The sequence below is a fragment of the Mycteria americana genome, chromosome 9 (assembly GCF_035582795.1).
Source record: "Mycteria americana isolate JAX WOST 10 ecotype Jacksonville Zoo and Gardens chromosome 9, USCA_MyAme_1.0, whole genome shotgun sequence".
In the NCBI taxonomy this organism is placed as follows: Eukaryota; Metazoa; Chordata; class Aves; order Ciconiiformes; family Ciconiidae; genus Mycteria; species Mycteria americana.
The window spans coordinates 19746061-19773265 of NC_134373.1; the positions used below are offsets into that span (position 1 = coordinate 19746061).

At 45.0% G+C, this 27205-nt stretch overlaps 1 protein-coding gene across 2 annotated transcripts in view; it reads left to right on the forward strand.

The window, feature by feature from the left end:
- The first annotated feature begins 1365 nt into the window (after nt 1-1365).
- The window catches only part of WIPF1 (WAS/WASL interacting protein family member 1), a 58894-nt gene continuing 33054 nt past the window's right edge, over nt 1366-27205 (forward strand). The window contains exons 1-2 of one of the 2 annotated variants that reach the window (XM_075512468.1): nt 1375-1517; nt 22893-23006. The gene's annotated coding sequence lies outside the window, so the exon portion shown is untranslated. Of the gene's footprint in view, nt 1518-22892; nt 23007-27205 lie in introns of both variants that reach the window. The other variant, XM_075512467.1, reaches the window with a different exon arrangement.

Consider the following 27205-nt stretch of genomic DNA (forward strand, 5'->3'; position numbering starts at 1 on the left):
ATAATGGTGTCTTTGGGCAACTGGTCATCTCCTGGTCAAAACATGAAAGTGGATTGTAGCAGGTTAGCTCAGCATACAGGTTACTCAGTCTTTGACCTTGCTGGGACATGTTGCTACAAGGGAATCAAGAATGTATTTAAGTTCTTCAGGACACCTGTCCCTAACATTCATGTATTTTAGACAACAGTGTTACGCAGCTGCTTGGCTGAACCACGTTCATGCACGGAATAAACAAAAAACATCCAAATACCTCCAAAACGTGAAATCCTACAGAGACAAAAGCATGTGGGATCAATGCGTTGGCTCCCATACGCACTCAGGACACAGCTCTCGCTCTTCAAACTTTGCTCCTATCTGCTCAAGCTGCTCCATTACATATCATTTGGGCATTTTTCCATTCCAGACCTCAGTGCTGGACCCAAAAACATTAACAGAAGTTTTGTTTCTAAACAACTTAGTCAAGCTGAGGGGGAAAAGGAAGCAGAATCTATTGCTTGTCTGGCAAAGCAATCTCTGTGTGAGTTAATTGACGTAAGAAGCACAAATGCCTTTTGGGGCATCATGTAGAGAGGGGTAATTGACCTTCCCACACCTCTGCATACTGCAAACCTTAACAGGGAAAAAGCAAGTACCTCTTTCCCACTGTTTAATTACGTCTCTACTCCACTGTGTGTGTCTCTGCCTGCTGCCTTGCCATTCCCCAAGCTCCACTACCCCTCCCCTGCTGACTGCTATCAAGGCCACCGGAGGCAGGTAGGGAAAATGAAGCGTGTTGAGAGCTCTGCGAACAAATAGAGCGTCGGGAGCCGGGGTGAGCGCAGACCCTGCTTAACGGCTCTCCCAGAGGGCCGGGGCAGCGCTGCGCAGCAGCGGGCGGGCGCCGCGCACCTCTTCCCTCGGGCGCTGCCTGCCCGGGGCTGCCGCGGCGGCCGAGAGGTGACCGAAAGCGGAGCTGCCGGTGCGGGTGACGGGTATAACCAGGGAGCCGGTGAGGGCTTGAGCGGGATGAAGCCCTGGGAAAGCTACCGATATGCACAGTTCAGGTCGTGAGCACTCGGGGACCTGAAAGCTTTTCCCTGTAACGTGGTCGTCTCGTTAACTCTGACTGGGTTTAACTTCCACTGAACACCTAGGGCACAAGGGCCGCCGGGGAGGGCGGCGGGCACGGCCTTCACCAGCACCAGCACCCCCACGCCGCCTGGGAAGGACCACCCCGCGGGAAAGCCTCGCTCCGCCGGCCGGGCCGGGCCGGGCCTGCTCGCCGGGGGCGACGGCCCCGGGAGGGGGGCAGACGGGGCGGGCGCCCACCCGCCGCCGGCCCGGCTGGCAGCGCCCCGCCCGCCCCCCGCCCTGAGGGGCCGGGGCATGTGCGGCGGCGCGGGCGGCGGGGGAGCGGCCCCAGAGCCGCGCCGCGCCGCTTCCTGCCGCTATAAATAGCCGCCCGGCCCAACATGTCCCGGCCGCGGCAGCGGCTGGAGCTGCCGCCCCCTCCCGCCGCGTAGCCCGCCCGGAGCGCGGTAAGGGGGCGCGGGGCTGGCGGCGCCCGGGGGGAGGCGGACGGGGCTTCGCTTCCCGCTCCCGGCGGGGTGAGGGGGGCTGTGCGGGGCGGGCAGGGCCGGGCCGGGCCCCGGCGGCGGCCGCTGTGCTGGGGCGGCTCGGCGCCCGCCGGCCCCGTGGGGCGAGCGCCCGGAGGGTACGCGGGTCGGGGCGGCCGGCGGGGCAGCGCCGCGGCCGCCCCTGCGCCGGGAGCCGAGTCTCGCTTCGCGCCTGTGTTCTCTCTCTTTCTCTCTCTCTTTTCTTCCAGACCGCTCTCTCGGGCTGGGACGCGCTCCTCCTGCCTTCCGGAGCCGTGCTCGCGGGGCTGGCATCCCTCCCTGCTTCTCTCTCGCTTTTCCCCGGGGTTGGGTGCGTGCCCGGGATGGAGGATGGCGTTGGCCTCCGGATGCAGCCCCCGGTCCCTCTTGGCAGCTCTGACCGTGCCTCTGAGGTGGTGGCTGGTGGCATCAGTGTCCATCCCTGCTGTGGCACAGCCAAGGCTGTGAAATCCCGGCTGGCGTGGCAGGGTGGGGAGAGCCACACAGGGGCCGTGGCACATGCTGCTGCCCACACGTGTGGCACCCAAGCAGGGTGCCGTTACAGTTGCTTGCTCACGCAGGTGTTTGTGTTGTAGCCTTCCTCCCTCAAGTGCTTTATTCTGCAGCAAATGTTGAGGTGAACCTTGTAGTTAGGCTTTATGGTGGAGGCAACCAAAGCAGGTCTCTGCCCTCTGAGCTGGCTCTTGGGGGCTTTCTGAAGGAGTCAAGTTAGGGAACCTCAAGTAAACAGCCTTAAAGTTTTAGCTTGTCTTCCCCTTTCTTTGCCTCTGCTACTCTAATGGGTGTGCTTTGTCTTTTTATAAACACCTTCTGCAGGGCAGGACTGTATCCCTTCTCTGTGAGTAGATGTTCTTCAGCTGCTACTGTGTGCCCTGCTCAGGCCTCTTACTTAAAACAAAAGTGATACAGCACTTGCCTCTGGCACTAAGGTGTGCCTGTTCAGGACCTCACTGTAAGGTACTTTTAAATTGCTCTTTTATTCTTGAAGTGCTTCATCAAAGAGAGGGCTGTAATAGCAGCTGTTCTCAGTTGTCTTGGTCTCCAGAGGATGGGCAGCCTTTTGTTCCTCATTCACACCTTTTTTCACTTTCTACTTTTCCCTCTGTTTGTTCTGTCCGTTAGCTCCTCCAAGCCCAATTTGGGAGCACAGTGTGGAGGCCCAAGAGGCCATGTGAAAAAGAAGAGGTCCTCTCAGAGTGTGTTTGGCCTCTGCACGTTACCCACAGTGTGCCCTGCTTGGGAGCCCCTTGCCTTCAGTAAAGGCAGGAGGGATGGCAGTGCTGCCGTGGAGGGACCTGCTCTGGCAGTGTGCATTTTCGTGAAGCACGAGGCAGGCTGAGCTGGCATGCGCTTTCCCCTCTGCTGGAGTGGGCAAGGGGAAGGAGCATGCGAGGAGGAAATACAGCTGTTCCAGAGCACTCTGCCCTCTGTGCAGCGGGAGCACGTGAGGGGAGGACAGATGCGGAAAGGGAGATTCGAGAAGAGAGTACCAGAGAGAATCGGGGGACATAGAGGAAAGCTACAAAGGGAGAGGAAAAGCTTTTTATATGTGCACGAATGTTGTTTAAAGATCTATTTAGCTAGGGCAAGAGCAAATATCCAAAAAATATGAGATTGTATCTCTTGAGTCCCTGTTGTTGTTCCTCCAGAAAGCGCTGCTTTTCATTCCTTGAGTATTATATGTGTCTTTCTGCCTCATTTCTAGGCTCTTCAGCATCCTCTGACCTCAAGCTGAGCGGGACGTTGCTCTTAGCATCTGCCTGTCAAATGTGTAGTTCTCCATGTTGTACATGAAACGATTATTTCCATAGTTGGTTAAGGCAAGTTTCCGAGGAATGTGAAGCGAGAGGCACGCCAGTTCCTGTGGTTGGCCTTGACTGGAGTGCGAGCTCTTCAGGGCAGGAGCTGTGCCCTGGAGGCTGTGGTTACTCTACACATTGCGCTTGGCAGCTTATGGATTTCTGCCTCCACTCCTGTCCCTCCCACCCCTCTCTTGCCTTTTATTGCTGCTCACCTGTTCCTCCCCCTGTGCTGCAGCTTCGTTCAGCCTCTCCCAGTCATCTGTGGGATTGTGCTGTAAACTGAATTGCTGAAAGGTTCAGCAATCTGGGTTAAAAATCTCTGGAAAAGGAGAGAGGGGAGGAGGAGCAGCAGCTACTCCCTCTGTACAAAAGTCCCCTATCAGCCCTGTGCTGCCTCTCCCTTGCCTCCTGCTTTGAGATCACTCACCCCAGCAAATGGGAATTAAAACAGTTGAAGCTCTCTAGCTGTGTCCTAACTTCTGCTGCTGCCTTAGTATTTCTACTGAAATTACACTTTTAACTTTCTACAGCATTACATTACTCTCTGAATGGCATCAGGTAGCAAGGTGCTGTCTTTGGGGGCTGCATTGCTACAAGACTATTAGACCTTTCTCTTTTTCTTTTAAGTGAAACTCAGAGTTATCACAAAATTGCGTCAGGGCTTCAAGTGCTTTTACTCATGCAGTAGAGTCAGAACTGAAAGTGTGCATCTAGAAAAAGTTATTTGCTATAGTTGGAGCAATTTCCCACCTGTGACAACAGATATGACCTTCACATCTGATGACCTCCAGACCCTCTTCAGCGGAGAGGCCACTGAAGAGCACGAGCTCTGCTAATCCCTTTGTGAAGGGAACACGCTGCAGTATTGCTCTCCATTACCTGCTGTGCATAAAGTTCTAACAGCTATTAGTTTTCTGCCTTGCTTGTATAAACACCAAGCTTTTTTGAGGGGAGGAAAGAGTGTGTGTTGGTGTTGTCTGACAAGTGACACAAGGGCAGGAATTAATAGGTTTCCTTTGGAGGCACAGATGTTGTTCTTGGTGTCTATATACAATTTAGTAAAATGTCATTATGCAGCAGCCTTTACAAATGTTCTGTGCTTTTAACTATGTTGAATCTCCATCTGGATTAATGGACTTATGTACAGAAACCATGAGAAATAGTGATGCAATGGAGAGGGGAGGATTTCTTTGAAGTTTATGCTTTTGCCAAGGTAAAAATATCTTAATTGTGGCTGCTTCACAACAATGAAGTGTTATCAAAATTCAAATCTAATTAAATGCTTTTGTGTTCTTTCTACTGACTTCTCTTATTCTTGGCTCTAATGCAGACACTTTCTCCTTTTCTTCATGTGGTGCACTCTAACACTTGGTCTGTTGGATCTGCTATAAAAAGGGACTGTTGAGTATCTTGGTTCAAAATCCATGGTGCTAGCTGTATTTGAGTAGGGGTGGGCAGAGCATTCTTTATATGGGGACAGAGTTACGTTTTGGGTTCGTAGGACAGATCTTGGTAGTACCAAAGATGAGGGTATTGGAAGTGGCCACAAATCTTCACGGCAACTGTCTGTTCTGTGTGACTTTGGGTATGCAGTTAACACCTACTTGTTGTTTAGCTCCTTATTTCAAAGATGTATGTGAAAATCTGTCTGTTACTGAATAATAACTGCTGAACTGTTAGTTGGCAAATAGCCCAGAAAAGGGATTATTAAAAACTAAATTTAATAAAGATATCTAGAATCATGCTTTAGTAGAAGGTTTCATTTAAAATATTTTGGATGCTTGTGGTGACCAGTATGATAGCAGTGTAGTGCTCTCATGTAGCACCGGCTACATGTATGCATATGTCTAGATACCTGAAGAGGAGGAAGGGGAAGGAAATCAATGAACTGTTTACTGTGTTAGTACTCTGTTGTGATTCTCTACAAGCACTATGCTGCTGCTGCTGAGTTGTAAGTGAAATCTGAATTGTGAAAAGATTATTTTTTTGGTGGAAATAGCCCTGAACATTAGGGCTCTGAAAGATAACTGCAGCCACTCTTCAGCCTTGCAGGCACGTAGGTCTGAAAGAGCAGCTGTCCCTGGGCCTCATCCAACTCGGTTCACAAAGATCTGTGAAGAGCGTCTCTAAGGCTGGAGACGCAAGTGGTGAGGGAGCAGTTTCATCTAAATCTGAGAGATCAAAGGAGTTCAGAATAGAAAGTTTTTCCTTATTCCTGGAAGGAGATAAACAGGAAGCGCAAGGAGTAGTTCAAGTCTGTTTTGTAACACTTACCTCTGCTGTAACATCGTTAGTGTTCTTCTCCATTTGGTTCCAATTACACATAAGTACACTTTGGAGTTAAAATGTATAACTTTGTGACTCCTTAAACTACTAATGTTGCAGAAGCAAAAGTTCCTAAGATTTAAGCTGTTTATGTGGCACCCCTAATCTTTAATCTCTTCAGTGTGTGTCTGTCTAGCTCATGCCATTTCCTTCCTGGGACTACGTCCATGTGAAGGGCCCTCCTGTCTTTCAGTGCGTGTTTTCATGAGAGGGCTTTCCTTCTCGTTTGAGCTAAACTTGAGTGCATATCTCCTGCTGAAGAAACTACAGGATATTCTTTAATAGGAAGTAATACAGAGGTTAAAATAGCAGCTTCAGCTCTTAGCAGCTTCAGCGAGCCCAAAATAGCTTGTGCATGTTTCTCTTGTGATAACTTCAGGAAGTGGGGTGATTCCTTCTTCCTCCCTCTCTTTAATATTTTTGGTGAATGCTGTGCTTGAGTGGTGAAATCCTCTTGCCATGAAGAGCAGGCAGTGTGGAGCAGGCTTCTCTCTGCATTTTCCTGGACCCTGACTTAAGATCAGAAGTGAGCCCTCAGAAGACATAGCATTCCTTGGCTTGTTGTACTGCTTCCTACAAAACTTGCCAGTAAGGTCCTCCGTGGTGAGGGTGGCCAGCCACTGGAACTGGCTGTCCAGAGAGATTGTGGAGTCTCTGTCCTTGGAGATGGTCTAAAAACTGGACTAGACAAGGCCCAAGCAATCTGCTTTAAGCAGGTTAGCCCTGCTCTGAACTAGATGAGATCCAGCAGTTCCTTCCAGCTGGCTGTATGCTATGTTTCTGCATTACTGGATAAGCATGGCTGCTTTTGTCTGTCTCCAGAACATCTGGGAATAAAAGTGGTCTCAAAACATCCAAAAATGGCCTTGAGAAGTCTTTATTCAGACTTTGAAAATTGGAGTGCATAGAGAAGCATAGTGTAGGGAAGTGACTCCCCAAAGTCTCATAGCAGCAGGTCGGTAATAGTGCTCGGAGAGGATCATAAATCTCCTGACTGGCAGACTAGTGCTGGAGTAGCTAAAAGATGTTGTCTTTAAACGTAAAACCATCTCCTTTCCCTACTCAACTACTTTCAGATCGCTCTGCAACAGAGGCTACTTTTACCCTCTGAAAGATCATTTTCATTTTTTTTGCTTTATCTGTCATTCATAGTTTTTAGTACTAAAGAACAGTTTATTGCATTGACTTTTTCAGGAAACACCGAGAACATCAGATCTGGAAAAGAATTTGGTGAAATAAAGACAAGAGCTGCAAAGGAAATTTTTAGAAAGTGATGTTATTCCCAGTTTGCTGCATAACAATTAATCTCTTATTTTTAAGAGAGGAAAAGAGCAGAGGAAGCTGTACACTGAATCCAAGTTTGAATCTCTCTTTGTTTAAAAAAAAAAAAATCTCTTTAAGAAAACTTTTTAAAATCTGGAAGCTGAGAAGAACATAGATCAGCATTTTAGAGTACCGTGGAAGGAGTTAAGCTGTGAGTTAACTGCATCTGTGTTTCAAATCCAAATGCTATGAACAAGGCACCATTCAGATCTTCAGTTATAAGTTATGCTGAATTCGTTATGCTGTGTTTGTCTGAATTCTGTTGAGAGGAGAAAAAGAAAATCATGGCAGATTAAAAAAAAAAAAATCATTACTCTTGTTTTGGTAGCTGGTTTCTGAAGTGATGAAGCAGGATTCTCCTTGCCCAGCTTTTTTGTCTAGCACTTATGCAGGTCATCTGCTAATTATTAGCAGCTGTGAAACTATGGAGTTACATAAGCATAACTAAAAGTCAGTGGAGTCTTGCATCATTCAGCAGATCTGTCCATCACTTATTCACCACAATAACAGATCAGTTTTGCAACTCACTTGACACGGCTATCTAAATACGAAGAGGGCATCAGCAGGCACAGAAAGCTGGGAAATCCTTTAAGTCATAAAGTCATAGAAATCAGATAAGATAATGTGTTATTTTATTGTTGCCACAAGCTGTTGTCCAATTATACATGTGCATTGCTGTTCTGTGAAGAGCTGTGTGTCAGAGTAATACCCTGTAACAGCTGAGCCTGCCAGCTACATAAAGCTGAATTGTCTGGGCAGTTTTGCTTGCAAGATAGGCATGGGTGCTATGCCTGGTGGCAGAGGAAGCAAGACAAGTGTGAGTGCTTGTGAATATATTCCAAATTAGCCGTGCTCAGTGATATGGCTGAACACAACAAGCTGTCTTAAACCTTGGAAAAGGCGTCTTTACAATGGGACACGTGTAGAGCTGAACTTGGTACTTCTTGGCAAGGGAAATACCTGCAGTGCACATGAGTGTGCTGGCACAGATGGCCCAAGGCTGACAGGCCCAGACTCTGCCCCCAGGTTTATAACACTGCCTCAACACACCACAGGATTTGGTTAGCAGCGTGAGTTTCTTCCCACTGAACCTTGAGGGTATATAAAACTTAATCTCCTGTAGTTCTGAGTATTAAATCATAGAGTATGTAATGCATTTTCTGATGCAGACTCCAGTTTTGTTTTCAGATTTTTTTTTGGTCTTCTCTTTTGCTGGTTCAAAGATCTCCATAGGCAAGAGGGACTGTGAAAGGGTGATTGCAGTGTTATCAAGTGTGCGAAATACGATCCTTAGAATACTTGTTCTTGGGAACTAGGAAGGTAAAATGAGTTCCAGCAGATACAGTGTCCCTCCAGACCAGTCTGTGCCTCCAGTGGCTCAGCTGTGCCCTGGCCCCTTTTTTCAAGAAGTGAAAGGAGTTTGCCTGAGCTTCCATTTTTTTTTCCCCAACTCTTTTCTCTTTTCTCTTTTCTTTCCTTTTTTTTCTTTTTTTAAAGCGGTGATGTGAACAGTTAAGTTTGAGAGCTGGTGCCCTAGATCAGTGGTGGCTGCTATTTCTCCTGGGAACAACAGATGGTGCCTCATTAGCTCACCTCACCAGCAGGCTCTGAAAATGGTGGGACCTTATAGCTGCCCTCAAATTACCCTGGTCCCCGAGGAAAGATGTAGGTGCTTGGAGGCAGCTTGCAATCTCCAGCTGCTGAGGTAGCACTCCAGAGCTATAAGAGGGTGGCACGAATCAGGAACTTTCCTTTTATGAGTTGTCTAAACAGGATGGTAACTAGTTTTGTAACGAGCATCAGCTAGGTAGCTTTTTAATATAAAGACATGGATGATGAAAAATATTGCAGGGGGGAAGGGAAGAATTGCTTATTCTCACCTCCTACCTGAAGAAATGTTCCTCAGCTAGTAATTCAAGGATACTACTTTGACACTCTCTTGTATTGATTTGGATTGCAGTTTGGCAAACGTGGACAGCATCAGCCATGCAGTATTAGGCTCTTCAGTTTACCCCAACTCATTAGTCCTCCCATGGCCATCACACCAGTCACTGCTCTCCTCGTGTCCCGATTTACCCAACACTGACTGCCCACTTTGCCTAACATTTCCAAAAGTATTTTTTCTGGCATGAAAATACAAAATAGACAATTTTCACTCTTACTTTCACATTTGAAGCTACTGAAAACCTTTTTTTTAAAGGAAGTATTAAATGTAAACCGTAAAGGGTGCTGTGTGTTGCATATGTTGTAAGTAAACAAGCCACATGTTCATGCACATAAGTGAGTTTGTATGACATCTCTGTTTGGTCAGATGGTCCTTCTTGTTTTTCATGTGGTCATACATCTTGTCTTTGATTTTAATACTTCTGAGTAGGGAATACATTTGACCAATGCCCAGTAGAATACATTTTCTATTCCAATGGGATGAAATGAAAAATCAAATGATAGCAATGTGGTGGTAAGGAAGGTATGCAAGTATGACTATTTCAGTTTCAGAGAGAATGCTATTCATCTGAGGCCACAGAGGCAACACCTACCAGTATATCATCGTTCCTGTCTGCACGTTGCATTTTCAAACCACCCTGGACTAATACTACTTTGAAAGTGAGAGAAAGATATTTCTTAAACATACAACTCCTCTGATCTATAGTTCTGGTGGCATCTTGGAACCTGAAACTCTCAAATGGCAGCGGACAGCCCCAAAACTTTGTTTTAATACTAGGCAGCAACAAACCACAAGGCAATAATTCTCCCTTGGACCTTCCTACTGTATCTTCAAATACAAGTTCTACATTTGATCTGAATAGGTGGCTTAGGGAGAGACAGAAAATTTGCTTCATGGCACAACTTTAAATAGGTTATTCTTAATTGAATTGACTAGTGTCCCTTGCGTGTAAGTGAACAACTCATGTTCTTGTCTTGTTTAGTTTTAATTTCAAATAAGATGATGCTTTTCAAAGTGAAGCATCTTAATCTGAAGAGTTGCTGCATACTTATACTTACTTGTCCCCTTAAGTGGAACCAGAGCAATATTTATTTCCTCATTTATTGGTTATCCTCTTCCTAGCAGCTCTCTGCAGGATCAGTGTCTCCAAGTTTTATTATAGCTTTTTCTTTTTTTCATTTGTGCGTCCTTAAAAAAAGTGTGCATGCTGACTGGAGTCAAGAGGAAGACAAATTAACTTGAGCTGCTATAGGGAACTAGAAAATGAAGTGTTCCATAACTGACAAACAGCTTGAGATGACTGGACAAGTTCCCTCTTTATTCGTTTAAAATGTGCCAGTTGTTTAGCAGAACATCCCTGATAATGTGAGTGAATTGCAGGGTAAAACCCAGTTGGATGTCGTCATGTGCAGTACTTAAATGAGAACACTGAGGGATTTTGTGCTTCCAAGGGAAAGAACTGTCATTGTTGTCTTCTGGTTTGCGTTATTTTAAAAGTTCCCCAAGAAAGTTTCCTCTTAGGAGGAATAATGGTGTTTATAGTTGTTTACAGTAAGAGTGGTATATGACTGCTCTTTTTTGCTTAGACTGAAAGCTTTTATTCTTCTCACAAATATGTTTGTTCACCGTCCGCTCGCTAATCAGCGAGACTGATGAGGCATTAAAGAAACTATGGTAATAATACCACCTGGTATATAATACCACAGCATTTACAGCTTCCAAGGCCTTTGCTCCAGGCCATCTGCTGTATGGACAGAAGCAAGTGCAAATAGAATGGAAAAACACTGTAAGAAGGGAAAGTAAAAAAAAAAAAAAAAAAAATATATATATAGTGTATTTTCACCTTCTTCCCTTTATATAGAGATAAGGAAGGGTCCCGCTGCCATTTCTTAGCTAGGCGTGACTTTATGCCCCAGGAAGTGAGAACAGAGACACACACACACACACAAAATATCACTCTGGACTAGCAAAAGGGCTGGTAGGTGCAATCCTGGGTCCAGTCCTGCCCTTGATGTAAGGTTGCTGTGGGGGATCAGCGTTGAAAAGAGACCAGCGGAGCAGGATTGCTCCAGGCAATGTCAGGACAGCGTTTCTTGGGGCTTTCCTCTGAGCTGTTTTCCATTAGGCTTCTGGAGGTACTCCCTCTGTTCTCTGGATATTGCTGGTTATTTTTGGAAATCACCACCCTGAAGGTAGGATCACTCTTTCTTCTGTTTTAAAGCTCCAGTGCCCTTTATCTTTCTTCTAAAGTTTTGGTGGGTTGCTGTGATGTGACTGTACTGGGGAGGAAAAAACGCAGAGTATCTGCAGGCATGTTTGATGCAATAAGCCTCAGTTCTGTCCAGTGAAACTGTCACAAATTGCAGTGTCACTTCTCTGTATTTAACTCTGGCATATTCAGGTCCTGGTTTCTTCATTTCTCAACGGAGCACATGAGCCCTGGTATGACTGTCGCTTTCTGTAATGTGCATCAGTGCAGGATCTCAGAGCCTGTCACTGAGGAATCCTGTCTGGTATACGGGCAAGTATAAAATAAGGGATTTTTAAAATAGTTCTTAAGGATATAATTATGGAAATAGCTTCATGGACAATCAAAGGTCTTCAAAACCAGAATTCCCAAGAGTGATGCGAGGTGGTAGCTTTGGCATTAGAAGTTGAGAGAACAGTCCTTGTCCCATTTAGCAGCAAAAAGCCCAAAGTTAAATATGCCACAAAGTTTACTTAAATCCAAACTATTAACATCGTGAAACCTCAAGTAGGTATAAACAGCCTGTATCACAGCTGGTGTAGCTGAGCCCCTGCTGGCAGTGTGTAGAGACAGGGAAGCGGGTGAAGAAACACCTTTAGACTCCCACAGCGTGTGGGGATGCTTCGAGGCATTGCCGATGAGAGCCGGGGAGTATCAGCTCACAATTCACCCTGCGTGAGGGACCGTGCTGGGATGTGCTGGCTCTGCTGGGACATGGCCCACAGACCAACTGGAAGCATTGGGCTCTACCGAAATGCCCATGACTAATCTTCTCGCCTCCCCCAAGGGGTCTGTGCTGTAGTCTCCCCCTTACCCTGGTGCAGCTGTAATTTTTCAGGCCGAGCAGGAGGGCTTTAGGAGGTCCCTGCCGCTTTCCTCTGCGCTGTTCTCTTGGGTCCCTGCTGCAGTGCAGCCTCGCAGGTGAGCCAGCCAGCTTCACTGAGTAGTCTAGAAATTGGACTGTAAGGCATTTCTGCTCTGTTAGCAGCAACCTTTCAGATAGCCGTGCTTCAAAATACACAGAGCCGGGCTTTTCTGTTGTGCGTAGGTAACACCCTCAGAGCCATAAGCCATATACTTAGCTATAAACTTAATTATTCTGTTCTTCACTGAGTACCTGGCTTTTTGCTATTGGGAGAGAAAAGAAGAAATGGAATGTGTGCAGAGTGGGATACAGACAGATGATTACAAGTTCATTCTTGTAATCTTGTGTGGAAGATTATATTCTTGTGTGGAACTTCTGCTAATGAGGGAGACCTGGTTCCAAGCTGTTTCAAGCCAGAATATTGTACTACTGCCTCCACCCTCAATCTCAGCCTGCACATTTGGGGGCTTATCCTGCTTGCCAGTTCTCAAGTGTGTTATGGGAACTTGCATAGCCAAGGCATCAGAAGCCCAGCTCCTTTTATTTGTCTAGCTGTGGGGACAACAGGGTAGAGATAGAGGTGTTGCTTTATGTCCTGTGAGTGCGGTCTGCTGATAACTGACTCCGTTTCGGCAGTTGATGAAACCAGGTTTTGATGACTCGCAATATAGGGCATTTTATTTCTAGATCAGCAGTTTATCCCTAAGCCAGGTGAGCTGTGACTAAACATTGCTTTCTATCAGGTTTAGCATAGTCTAAGTGGAATGAGTCAGTAAACCCAGGTCTGCAAGACAAAAGTTCCTGCTCAAAATGGTATTGAATGACTTCCACGCTGAAAGCCATCACAAAGTGGTCAGACTGTGAACGAGAGTTGAAACTGTTCCCTGATGGCTAAGGAGTGATCCCATGAGACCAGGGCCGACACGGGGCATAGTGGTGTGAGCAGTCTCAGTTGGATGTGTCCCACGTAGCTACCCGCTATGTGCAAGTGAGATGTAGGATCTCTCAACAGAGCTGAATTTTTCACTATCTAAGGAAACAGAGACCTTTCGTCTCCAAGGCTGTTATCTGGATGCTTTCTGTGTACCCTGCAATTCCCTGTTACTTTTTTAACTACTGCTCTCCTAATTTGTAGTAATAAACTCTTCTAATTATCTATGCAATTACTATGAATTAAATGAGAATGTGGCATGCAGTAGATATACATATTCATATACTGAGCCTTCCTTTCTCCTGTTCATTCTTGGGAGAATATTGTTTTCAATAAATATTAATGAAAGAAAAACACATGATCTGATCTTGTTCACCTTACTCGGGTGTAGTTCCAGTCAGTGTGGGATTGCTGGCACTTGTACCTAAGCAAGGAATAAAAGATCTTATCCATTATACAGCAGGCAAGCTGGTTCTATCTTATAATTGTCCAGCAAGTATCCACAGACTCTGATCTGTGGCTATATTTGGCATCCAGATACTCCTGATGTGGAATATACCACCCATGGGAAAAATGCAAGAAATGGACTAAAGTTTCCACTGATTGGAACTTGTTTTCCCTTTAAAAAAAAGTAAAAGGGCATGAGCTTTGGACAGGATGCCCCTACTATAAAATGGTGCACAGATATTTTGTCTCCAGTGAAATCATGCCAGTATATACTCCTGTACTCTCCTGCTTGTAGCTAGCTCCCTTTCTACTTCTACCTCATCACAAGTGTTCAGTCCTTCCAATATGAAGATTCAGAATGTAAAGGGGAAATAAACTAAGCAGAGCTAACAGCTTGAAACTGTATGGCCTGTGTCAGATGAAAAATTGCTCTTGTCAATGAATATTGTTTTTGTGGCTTTAAAATATGTGGATGTTGTGGTAGATTATGACTTCTAAGGTGTAGATTTGTTTATCTTTGTGTGTACTGTGTATATGTACACAAATGCTGATGGGAAGTTTGAATATAAAGCATTATTTAAATTTAAGTGGGATCTTTAAAAACTGTTGATGTTTTCTGCTGAAATAACCAAGTATATAAACATTTTTCAACAAATTGTTCATACCTGAAACTTTGTAAACTTTAAGACTCATGCTAATAGCTAAAGACAAATTGCTTAATAATAAATATCTTTTAATATCTCCATCATAGCAATGCTCATGTATTGAAAAAGGTACTTGCAGACTAGCCATGCCACTGGCAAAGTGTAACAAACACTGCTTTAGAAAAACAGCTAGGCAGTTTTTACTGGGCAAAAAGTGTTGAAAATACTCTTTGGAAAGATAGCATACATTGTTTCTTATGTTGGTGGACCTGTTGAGTAATCGCATATTCTTTGATCAGGTCAAAGAGAAACTGTGTCTCAAGCTTATTATATAAAAAAGCTACAAACTAAGAAATTGGGGTTTATGTGAAATTAAGTATTGTAAGCAATGATTGGTGCTGTTCCTTTTAATAAAACTTCCATTTTGGTTCCTGAGACCATATTAAGGTTATTAGAAATATCTATAATGATATGAAGAGACTTCCACAAAGAGAGAGGTCTCCTTTTAGAAATATATCTTATGATATAAATCATAATACATGTGCAGTGCAGAACTTTTCTTCAGGAGTCTGTTAATGTATATTATTGGGGCAGGGAGGACAAGTAACTTTCTGAGAGCAAGGCTTGTCAGTCCAGCAGTTTTCACTCAAGTCAAGAAATACGTAGGCGTTTCTAGGCATATTACGTTTTCTTATTAATGGCTTTTGTTTACGTGGCTGTCCTCTGAAAGGGTAACCTGTGGCTAAAACCAAGGGTGATAGCTGGAAATGTAATGTCTTATATGCACGTAGCTGTGTAAAGGGTTTTGTCCCAGAGTTTGTTGGTTGGTTGTTTTTTCCTGGTTTCAGACAGGACTGGAGCAGCGTGAAAACTCTTCATTTTCCACACACATGTGACTACAGAGAGGGAATTTGCCAGAAAGTTTTTGACCATCAGATTTTGTTCACATCCTGGATGAAGGGCAAGATACATTCTCTGTTTTATCTGGTATGATTCTCCCACCCCCAAGGAACGTGTTAATATTTCATCGTTCTGAAGAAATGTAGTGGGCAATATTAAATATTTACATCTCTCTACAAAGTCACACGGATGCCACCAGGATACTTAGCTCTACATCACACATGCTCTAATTCACCCCAAACACCCACTGTTTACTAATCTTCAGCCCCCGTCTGTGCTGATAATGAGCAAGAGGAAATGGAAACAGCAGGGATTATATGCTACTGAGAAGTCCCAGTTTCCATCCCTGGTTGTAATTCTTTCAACAAACTCTTGCCGACTGTGTTCCTGCTTTGAAGTTTGAACACCTCTGTATTAGTGCTTGGCTCTGGTGATTTGGCAAACACATTTGGGGTTGGTTTTTTTTTTTTGTAGTTGCATATTAGCAGCTCCACACGATGGCTTACTTTTGCACTTCCATGTGTTGTGCCCACTTGAGGTCAGGAGGAGTACAGATTGTTTTGCCCAATCACTGAGATGTTAATTGCTCATATTTGCTGGTGACAGGTACCAGGTAGAAAATAGTCCCCACCATATCCCCTATTCTGTGTGTGTGTGCGTGTGCATAGCCTTAGCTGTATCGGTGAAGGGTGTGAGTTTCCATATAATGAATAAATAGGACCCGTTTGTATAAGGCAAGTGGTATGCGTGGGTTTTGGATGCTGGGATTCAGCATGCTCTGTTAGCCTGGATCACCATGTCCAGTATACTCAAACATATGGATGTAGGGTAGTGCACGTTTCTATCTAAACAAAAAGCCTCAGAGTCTGTGATTGCCTTTTTATCCCCATAGCACAGGACAGCAAATTATTTGTGTAAATAGCTTTATAGCTGTGTCTATTAACATCCCTGTGTAGCTTATCTGTCAGGCCACTGTGCAACTTGTTACTGCTGCTGGGGTGGTCCTTTATCCATAAATCAAATGCTGTTTGATCTCGTGGCAAGGGAGGGGAAGTCAATTTACAGTCTTAAAAACAACTTGTACCATCTGCAGGGTTACTAGCCTGGTTACATGTCTCTATTAGGTACCCAGCTGTACATAAGGAAGAGCTTCAGGTATGCTTTCCACTCAGAAGTTAGAGATGGTTTTGTCTTGTGTATATACAAGGTGAGATACAGCATTAGTTACAAGCAGTTGGCCTATCATGTAAGATTGCTGCCGAAAATCCTGTCGAGGCTTTGGTCCTCTGGAAGGTGCCAGTCAACAGATTCCTCATCTGTGACAAGGATGGAGAAATAAGTGGTTTGTTTACAGAGGACAGAATTTATCAGGCTTCAGATGTTTCCCTTCATGTCTTAATGGTCTGTGGTCAGAGCTGACAGATCCTCTGGTGTCTGTGGTGGCTCAGCAAACCCCGCGGCATGAGAGCTCTGTGGACATGGCGAGTCCCCCCGCTGTCACACAGCTGCCTTTGCTGTCCCTGCAGTGCCTTCTCTGTGGCCCCGCTGAAGGGCACGCCAAGGTGCTGCTGCACTCTGAACTTGGCTGAAGCAACATCCTGGGAGGCCGTTTTCCTTGGGCGTAGCTTAAAAGCGGCTGTGGGACTGCTGCAAGTCACCTGCTGGGCGAACAAATTCCTCCCGTCTCGAACAACCCCGAGTATCCTGTAAAAGTACACTTGCCCCACCAGCGACTCCAAGCACAGCTCTGCCACGGTCCAATATACACGCTAGATCCTCACACGGCGGTTGACACATTAAAAGTGACTTTGTAAATGTAGCCCCTTCTCAAAATGGAGCGAAATAACCCGTCTCTTGTGAGGGATTCAGGCTGTCTGAAAGCCCCTGGGCGAGCAGCTGGGGGAGGACAAAGAGGCAGTGTGCTGAGAGCAAACATGGCCACTTCCTGAACTCTTCAACTTCCCCTCGGCGCCTCTGAAGCTCAGGGTCCAGCATATCGTGTCTCTGCACGCTTACCAAGGGGAAAATGCTTAAGCTGCACGCGTCTCACAATGCTCTCAAGTGTCTTCCAGTGTAAATAATACCTTGGCCATTTGGCCCAAAACTTTAAATGGGGGCAGAGCAGGTGCATCTGGGGACATGTGTTTGCACATGCAGTCCTGCTACAGCCACAGGAGCTCGGATGTGCATGCACAAGTAGGTGTGTGTGCATCCAAAAAGTCTGATGCAAAAGCATCCATTTTGTGGACTAGTCTTTTTTCAGTCATGCATATATTTCCGTTTGTGTGGGTATCCTCTGTGTGTTTACACTTAAAATACTTATATCTCTTATTAGAGGCGTGTGATTTGTTCAATACTTAGCTGCTGAAGTTTCTTGAATTGGAAAAGTTTGTGCTGGTCTCACCTTGTCAGCCTGAATGGATCCTCTCCTTTCCCGAGCTTGTCCCTTTATCCAGCAACTTCTTATACTGTGTCTGCCAGCTTCCAGGGGAGGTAGGATTATCCTTGCGCAGTTACTCTTGTATAAGCACAGAATTTGGCAGCTGGCGATCCTGGCAGCGGGCACGTGCTGCTCTGTGAAATCCTGTTGTTTGTTGCAGTTTTTTTGCCAGAGGTCACTACTCCCACATCTCTGGGGGTAGGAGGGACCCTTGAAACCATTGCCACTCGATTTCCAGTGGGATCAGTCAGATTACTTTAACCCACCGATAAAAATTGTTGGAGCTAATTTGGCTCGTTTGATAGTAGTAAACTAGGGAGTGGTGGTAGGAAGCCCCAAGGCAGCAGACAGGGAGATAATCCTTGGCTTGTGGTCACTGGGAGGCTGCTCACAACACTGATGTCTTCATCTGGCACAGTTTAATTTAAAAGATGACATTTTTAGTGGAAACCTCTTAATTTATGTAGAAATTACATAGAATGCATCAACCAATGGGCAAAGAAGCAGCTCCCATTGGTTTGCTCTGGGCCTCTCACCGTAAGCTGTGAGTTTGTGTTACAGCCTGGGTAACAGCAGAGCCAGCTTCACGCTAGCAGTTGTCCCCTGCTGCCTGAGAGTGAGAAAAAGAAAAAAAAACCTAATCAACTTTTGATCAATAGATCAATTCCTCAATACAGTCCATGGCACAGGCTGTGGAACCACTGTGCCAACACAGCTGAGAGCACCGTGGGGCACGGTGGGAGGACAGCCATAAACAAGTGTTGCTGCTGAAAGCTTTGCATCCCAAATGTGCAGCATCACTGTCTGTTTGTTCACTCTTTTCCTGCCTTCAGGTTCTTCACACCCACACTTAGGTGCAGCTAAATCCAATCAGTGCCCCAGCACATATGTTTGCAATCAGTCTCCAAGGGAACCCCTCTGGCTACCTAACTCATCCATCTTCACTCAGTCCTTGCCAGGCTGATCAGTGCCCCAGGCACTGGCTGTTGTTATTTCAGCTCTCTCTAAAGGGACACTTAATTGATCTCTGCCCCTGCCTAATTGAAGGGTGTTTAACATGCTCCACAAGGAGCATCTTCTAGCAGAGCAGTATCTCCTTGCTGACCCTGCTAAGACCGTTCTGCCTCACCTCTGACATGGTAGTCTTCAAACTTTAGGCTGTGTCAGCATTTCTGGTGTTGGTACCACTTAGGATTAGATTGCCTTTCCAAAATTCATGTGTCTTTAAAAAAAAAAAAAATCTGCTAAAGCACCACCTATTGACTAGTCCTGTAAACATACTCTTCTAATCCAGGACTTGACTGTCCTTCCTTCTGTGACATAGGTTCAGGCCTGTTTGTCCTATCACTAGGTGACAATATGTGGATGCACACTGCTACAACTGAGAAGAGAACCTCTACTCTTCTGAAGTCATAAACTATTTTTCATAGAATTTAAACTCCTGTGAAAGCTGTTTGCCATGTTCAAATGAAAAATATTTCTGAAAATTGCAGATAACTGCATCTATTCAAATACATCAACTCATTACCATTCTGAAAATTTGATAAACAAATATCCTTGAACTGAAATTTCCCACGCCTGCTGTGTAATTGCGTTCTCCGCTGTTGTATTTGTTTCCTCTTTAAAAGAAGGGGGGGCACTGACCATACTGTAACAGAATCGCATTCATCGTTTCATATTAATACAAAGAAATAGTACAAAAAGGTCCATTGAATCATGGAGTGACTCAGAAGGCGATAGAGGAGGGCTCTTTGGCTATGCAGAAATGTCAGTGGTTCAACATGAGAGCAGAAAGCTCTTAAACATGCTGTAAGGGGCAGTTAGTTTCTTCATCTGGTATTAAAAAGTAAGCGAAGCGAGTCTAGCAAGGTGCGGTGAGGAAGTGTGGTGTCACATGCCGCTCTACAGGAAATGAGATTGAAGCTGCTGGGGAAGTTCAGAACCGTGTGACCTCCAACGGATTCAAATAGCACAGGTTAGTCCTCTTAAAATGTCTCTTTAACCATCCTACAGCAGTTCTGCGTACATATTTTCACGTATTTTTGATGGAAGTGGATAAGAAGTGGTCCGTATGGCACTTGTGTTAGCAGGTAGCGAGCGACGTGGGCTTTCAGAGCAGAACCTTATGAGGCAAAAATAGGAAGCTCTTCTGTGCGTTAGCCCGGTTTCTGAGAAGCTTGGAGCCAGCCTTGCTGTACAACAGCAGTGTGGACCTAAATCACGTTAGAAGTGTGAATGAAAGCTCCATCTTGTTCTGACTTTCATACAATGAGCAACAGGTCTGGATTTTTAATAGAAGTGTTCAGTGTTAATAAATACCAGAAAGTGCTTTTCCAAGCACGGTTAAAGCTATTGACCATAGTGAGAATTTCATTTTCTTTGTTTTGGCTGAACTGAGTATATAGCTGTTCTGTTTGATTTTATTGGTATAGTCTCTTGTTAAGGTTTTCTTTCATTCCTGGTGATTTCTGGTGAGGAATTGTATCCCAGCTTTTTGGTGCTGGAGGGTTTTGGCTTGGGAACGTGCCATATCAGGAATGAAACGGCACCAGTTTGGTGCTGGAGAACTTGGAGCTCTCGGAGGGAGGCTGTTTAATGGGATGTACATTTTGTAGTAGTCCTACACAAAAAACCATTCATTTTTAAATGAATATTTTTAAATATTACCAGATATTTTTATTTCTATTTTTAAATATTACCAGAGAGTTGTGATTAAGAATTTTGAAGGCAAAGTCGGAGTGAAAGTTAAAAAAGTAAACTTCAGGATGATAGAATGTAGAACATAGTAGTAATGCTTCACAGAATCTGAACTAAAACTAAATCCCAGCGCAGGGCGCACGTGGTGCTGGGAGAGCGTGGGGGGAAGAGGAGGTGGTGGCTGCGCAGTCTGTGCCGGCAGTGGCAGCTGAAGGCGAAGGTGCTTGCTCCATGCAGAGACTCCCTGGCTCGCTAGGCAAGGCCACAGCTTGCCAGGCAGAGGGGCTCGGGCAGTGGAAGTGGTCATGATCTAGCACGAAATGCAGCTGTTGGGGATGACAGATGCTGTACCAAGGGCATGCCAGAGATTAAAATCAGAGATGTGTCAGACAAGTATTCCTAAAACGGTCTATACTTCTCAAATCTTCTAAAAAATATTTTCCTGAATCTGTGAAAAAACAGACTAAGTTGCACTGCTGTTTTACCGTCCTCACATCACTTAGTGGATTCATCCTGATCTCAGCATAAAAACATCTACGTAAAATGAACGCAGCAGCTCAGGAAGGACCAGGCTGCGCAAGCGGGGAAGTCCTCACCTCCTCCTGCCCCAGGAGGCGGATGCTGGGTCTGGCTCTGCTGTGGGGCACTGAGGGTCTCAGCAATTTGGAAATAATGGGGCCCTCGTTTTGGCAGTTCACAGTGCTGCAGCCTTGCAAAGCTTGCTCTTGGGTTTTGGGCTTTGGAGTTTCACATGCAGACAGCTCTGGCCTTAGGTGGGCTTTTTGCTTCTGTAAAACTGGCAAGTTTTGTAAAGAGAGACAGAGTTTTGCACAAAATTAGCCTTTATGCTTTATTAGGGTTTATAGCCTTCACCAGAACACTGTGAAACTCAACTCTGTTTAACTAAGGATGTGATTTAAAAGCAATTTAGTAAAATCCTGCTGCAGACATTTTCATTTCAGCCTAATCCTACCTTATAGCGGCTCATCTCAAATAGATTAGGAGTTGTTTTAAGATAAATATAATAGCTCAAAGAATATTTGAGCCTCCACAGAGTGGTTTGCACCAGGTATTTGAAACTGAATTAAAAAATAAATTGATACACTTACCTAAATAAATAAAGCCTCACACTTTTACTCTGCTACCGGGAGTGAGCACAGACAAGCAGGACTGAAAGAGGAGGGAAAGAGTAGGAGAGGGGGAATTTCTGAATGGGCCCGTTCCACCAGCTTGCATTATGAAAACCAGGGGAGGAATGTTTCTTTCCCTAACAAATTAAAAAGGAAACCTGCAAAAAGGGGAAAGGGAATAAAGACTACAGACTAAACAAAAGGAAATAAATATGGGTTGGAATGAGAGAGAAGGAAACCAAAAAAAGAAAATAGTAAAAAATGGAACTACATGGGGACAAATTCTGTGCTCAGGAAAAAAACCCCTCCTCTTTTATGGAACTTCAGAAGGAAGGGAGAATGTGTGTATGTGTTTGCACATATTCATAGCATCTATGGAAGAAAAATTAATTTTTCTGTATAATTAAAATAAAATATTTATTTTGGTTTCTTTCCCTTGGACAGTATTAGTGTAGAAGTTTGTAAGTTTGATAGAGCTTCAAAGTTAGATGAAAGCAACTTTAAAGTATCCTTAATTCTGCAAACAAACAGAATAAACCACTCAGAATGCCACTTTAATCACTGGCCAGTTTTGCTCCCCAAAAACTACTCAGCTGTGCTGCTCTGTTGACTTTGTGTCCACTGTGCACTTGGATCCACAGCACAGGGTTGTCCTCCTCTCTGCAAGGGAAGAAATAGGAGTTAAGATGCACAACGTCAACTAATGCAAACCTGAACTGCATAGGCCAGCTTCAGAGAGTTTATAGCAGGATCCCCTTGTGGGTCTCATTTTGCCACAGAGTGTATGCAAAGGTTTCATACCAGGGAGAGATTGGAGTCTCGAGACTTTGATCTCTAAATAGAAGTAAATCCATAAAATACTGAATGGTTACTGTTCTTATATTTTATTTTAAATTGACTTGATTGTTAAAGACATTTTGTTCTTTTAATATTAAATACATCAAATGGACAAGGGTATCTTTTGCTGGGACATTATTTGCAGCACGTCACTGTCACGTCTTGCTGGCCATTCCCTCCCCCTTCCTCCCCTCCCCACTTGAATGCAAGTTCTGCAAATCATTTCTGTAATTAGCTGTTAAAAGTATCTAGAGGTTGAAGGAGGTCAGTTTTACTTTTGTTTAGTTGATTTGTTTCAGCTTGTGCATGCTTTTTTCTCTAGCCTAAACTATAGAAACCTCCTTATTACAAAGCTGGTTGAACCATGGCTCTTTTAAGAGGAGCAACTGTAGCAGTGGATAATGCCGTTCAGTTTTACCGCCACATCCATCTGCACGTATTTTTAGGCTTTTCTGCTTTCATTCCACCATTTATATTGGCTTTTACTATGCTATGCTGAAGTCAAGGGAGTTATCTTACGTTTGTTTGAGAACAAATTGGGCCCTTTGGCCTCAGGCATTGATATGGAGAGCACAGTCAGTGTATTTTCCTGTTCTGATTCCTCTTTGGATGGAGGAAGGCTCCTCTGTACACGCTGCCAGTTTCTTGTGCGGAATTTCTACTTACGCAAGGAGAGGCATCATAGATATGTACCTAGGCTCTGTGGTCCCCAATGTTTTGGTTTTGCAATTAATAGTTGTTTTTTTTTCCCCCTTCCTTGCAGGAATGTGCAACCTGGGAAATGTTATTGCAATTTAATTAACTTCAGCAAGTGGGTTCTGGACCGAATTTGCCAGGCCTCCTCTTCTGTGCGAGCATTTCTCCTGCTGGTGACGAGGTACAGAGCCCGCGGGGTTTGCACAGGGCAAGGGATGGAAGTGGGGAGGACTCACTGCGTGAGCAGCAGTACGGGGAAACACCTCTCTGGCGTGTCTCACCCCTGGCCTGCAACAGTCAGAACACCCCTGGCCTGTCTTGATTTGCAGTGTGACAATATATTGCAGTGTGTCTTGATTTGCAGTCATTCTTCTCCAGGGCAGGATTAATGGCAATGCCAGTTTACTGATGTGGTCCCATGTGGCACACCTTTCCTAATGTCGGATGTAGGTGCTTTAGGTTACATCAAATCTTCTGCCAAATCCACAAGCTTTTAACAGGTGCAGCAGGGTTTTTTCATTCCAGTAGCACAGGGCTAACAGTGGAGGGATTTAAGACTTCACAAGTAGGTCAAGAGACCTAAGGTACGATTTGACCAAGCACTGTGAATTCATAGTTTTCCTGACTTAGAGCAAATGACGTTACACTTGAAAACTGCACAGTGAAGGCTGCAATGTTCAGAGTTTGGTGCTAATGAAGAGAAATAGTATGAAAAGGTCCACTGAGACACACAGTGAATCAGAAAGAAAGAAATAACAGTGAGTTTACTTTTAAATCTCTTTTCATTGCAGTAGAGGCTCAAGCAGAAAGCATGTGCTGTAGATAGGCTGCAACATGCTGACCTAGAGCTGATGCAGTCCAGAAGATCAAATATTATTTCCTATCTCAAGCGCAGTGTGTTGTAAGCCCTGACTGTGGCTTCTTTGTCATTAGCGGGTGTCACAGAGGTACGCTGAAACTAACTCAAACGAGGGACAAGCTTACACAACTTTATTTCACAAAACAGCCAAAACCACACAACAGAAACCAATGAGAAACACAGGTAAACAGAGATCAATCAAAACTCTGGTAACATTTAACATATAACAGGTTCGAGGTGTCAGTTGGGGGATTGTTTCTACATGGCAATACACACAAGAATGACGATCCAAAGTGCGCGCACACACTCACTCACGAAGGGGGAAACTCTCTCTCCCTCATGGGTACCCAGAAGATGGAATTGCTCGCCCCGGGGCGGGGGGAGGGCTCACTCAAGGGTATGTCCAGAAGGAATCACTCACCACAGGAGCTGAGGGCACTCGGTCCCAGGAAGCTTCCTCAGGCAGCCTCCCAACCCGAAGGGAGAGGTCCCGAACACAGGCCCCCTGCTCCGAGAAGACCACTCAAGGGGGTCTCTGGCAGTGCCCCATTTGTACCCTGGGTCGCATCTGCGCTGTGGTCATAACTGGTCATGATCTAGAAGCTTCTCTGAGCCCAGGCGCCTCACTGGTTGTGGGCCCTGTCTGGTGACCGAGGGGTCCCGCCTCTCCTGCTCCCCTGCCGAGGTGTGTGCGTGCCTGGGACACGGCAGAGCGCAAAAGGTGCAAAAATGAGGCACAAAAGGTGCAAAAATGAGGCACGAAACGCTGGTGATGGCCATGCCAAAAGCCCCGATCTTTATTGTGGGGGGAAGCGTACCTGTCACAGTGGGCCAGGTAGGAACTGATGCTGGGAGGGTCCCAGAGGTGCGTGGGGTTTTGGTTCTCTGTAGACATGCGCATGAAACCATTCTGGGCTGCTTCTTGATAGGGTCTATTGCTGGTCCATGTGGGTTGATGCTTTGGTGTCGTTTCAGCCGTGCGCTTGCTGTGGAAACCACAGTCTGGAGAAATCTGGGTGCTGGGCTTGGGAGATATGAGAGGGAAGCATTAGCCCTAGGAGCAGTAAATGTCTCGCTTCACTCGTGGCTCCACAACTCATACCAAGCATGATGAACTGCTGCCAGGATGAGGGTTGGTGCAAAGCCTAATATTTGGAGAGTTATTCTACATTAGAGGACCAAAAAAGATGGTACTACTGTGTGATCAGTAGCCAAACACACTTGTTTGGATACTGCGGGTTAGAAAGGATGGCCTGTTTGCGGGAGGGAGGCATGCATATAGGGAAAATATGAGTATTTTTAAATTGACATTTATATTTTATTTCAAATTAGTAAATTGGATGCTGCAAAAGAACATACTGAGATAAAGATGGTGAATCGTGTCACCCTCGCCCATTTCAATATGATGTGGGATTATGGAATGTCCTAGGAACCAGCAGTAATGATGACAGACAGACCAAATACAGCCTGTGAGGAAAGACTGGAGGAAATATGATTGCTTAGTCTAAAGAAGAGAAGATCAAAGAGACATGTAAACAGTTTTAAAGTAGCCATGAAGAGGAAAGGAATAAATTATTCTGCACATCAGTTGTAAATAGGATGAGAAATAGCAAATTAAATCACAGCAAAGGAGGTTTAGATTAGGTACTGGGAAAAGCTTCATTAGCTGTAAGGCTAATGAAGTAGATAACTGAGGGATATTGCAGAATTTCCATCACAGGAGATTTTTAGGGATAGAAGAGATAAATACCTGCCAGGAATTATATAATCGATAGTGACAAAGGGGAAGGGTAGATGCCCTCTTCCAGCCCTGCTGTCTGTTGTTCTGTATTTCAGTCTCCTTGTTGACAGTGACTTTAAATTTTTCTTGTTATTGATGAAAGCTGAATTGTTATTTTAGCGGCAATAAACACTTTCATATGTATGGTACCATATATCCTGTACTCCACTTTTCAGGGAGGGAAGGTGACATGCTGTTCCTGAGTTTCCTGAGGAGATTTTGCTCTTCTAATTTGGGAGTCAACAGATAAAATGAGAGCATTATACTGTGCACTGTGGGAAAGTATTGAGTTATTGCTAGCAGCTGGCAAGCTAACTACCAGGCCTGCTCCTGGCATAAGAGGGAGACCTGAAAAGGCAGGCTGTGCTGCTTTCTCAGGTGAACAGTTATGGGAAGACAGAAAACTGCTCATTTTTATCAGGGATCTCAAAACTCTGGTACTAATGGCAAACTTCAAATTCATGCTGGCCGTGAAAAACCAGTCTGGTCTGCATTGAACAGCATTTCCTAATGGCAAGTTTTGATGGATCAGGGCTTGCCTGAAGCAGCGTTTGGCTGCAGAGTTCAGACTTTGTTCACGTAGCAGCCCTGATGCTGCCATAGCCCTTCTGTGCAGAAGTGGGGCTTTTCCTCTGCATGGTGGTGCCTGGACCAGCCCCACCTGTAACGCAGCCCTCTGTTAGCCACCCTGCTTATAGGGGCCTTGGCAGATGCAGAAGAAAACAGTGATCCTTTGCACGATCATTTGTTTGAGGACCGCCAGTCATCAGGACTGCAGTTTGAGAGAAAGTAGACTTTGTGAGAATAATAATGTCATATGACCTGATAAAAACAACGCAAAGCTTCCTTTCAGCTGTGGGTTTGATCCAGATACAACGGCTTTCTGAGTTCAGAAGAAATTTTCTTTTTATCTGGAAGCTTGTGGCCTCAGATTTGAAGTGGTTCTTAATTCTCCACTTAATTACCAATTCTGGTTTTGAAAGCAGAGATGTTAGGAGTCATATTTCAGTCTGCCATATGCTAAACTTAGTCTTCAAACTTACTTAAAATAAACCCAGTTTGGTTTTGCCTATGCAAGCTAGCCAAACCATTCAGCCAGTTTGATCAAGGTTTCAGCTGTATTTACAGGATTAAGCAGCTTCTTGATTCTAACTTTAGCTAGGATTTAACAACTGTGACAACCACTCTTATTACAAAGGAATCAAGGGGGAAATTGGCTGCCACCCTCCAATACCTGCTGTTTCAGGGCACCTGCACTGAGTATTCCAGCCTGCGGTGACTGATTTGTTTTCTCCTCTGAGCTTCTGGTAGATTGGCATTAGCAAGGACAAATTTGAGCAGTCCTGTGGAGTAAGAGGACTTGCCAATGAACGTTCTAAAGAGGAAATGCAAGTGTTTAATGATGGTATGTGGCTGCTTTTGGTTTTGTGGGTATGGGGTTTCTTTTGTGGCAGTGGTATGCCATACTTTTTTTTTTTAGATTAAACAGCACCAAAATACTACCTTTTATGCAAAAACCTGCATTTGGAATACCAGCAGGAGCTCAGCTAGACCTGCTGTCTTGCATGGAGGCAAATAACCTCCAAAACTAGCGGCTCCCTGGGCTCCCAATGAGCTCCTGCATGGCCTGCTAAAACAGCGGTGCGATGCTGGCTGGGCACCACTTCCAAAAACATGGCAGGAACCAGGAGCCGCTGCCAGCCCCGGAGCAGCTGGCCGGGGTACCTTGTCTCTCCTCAGC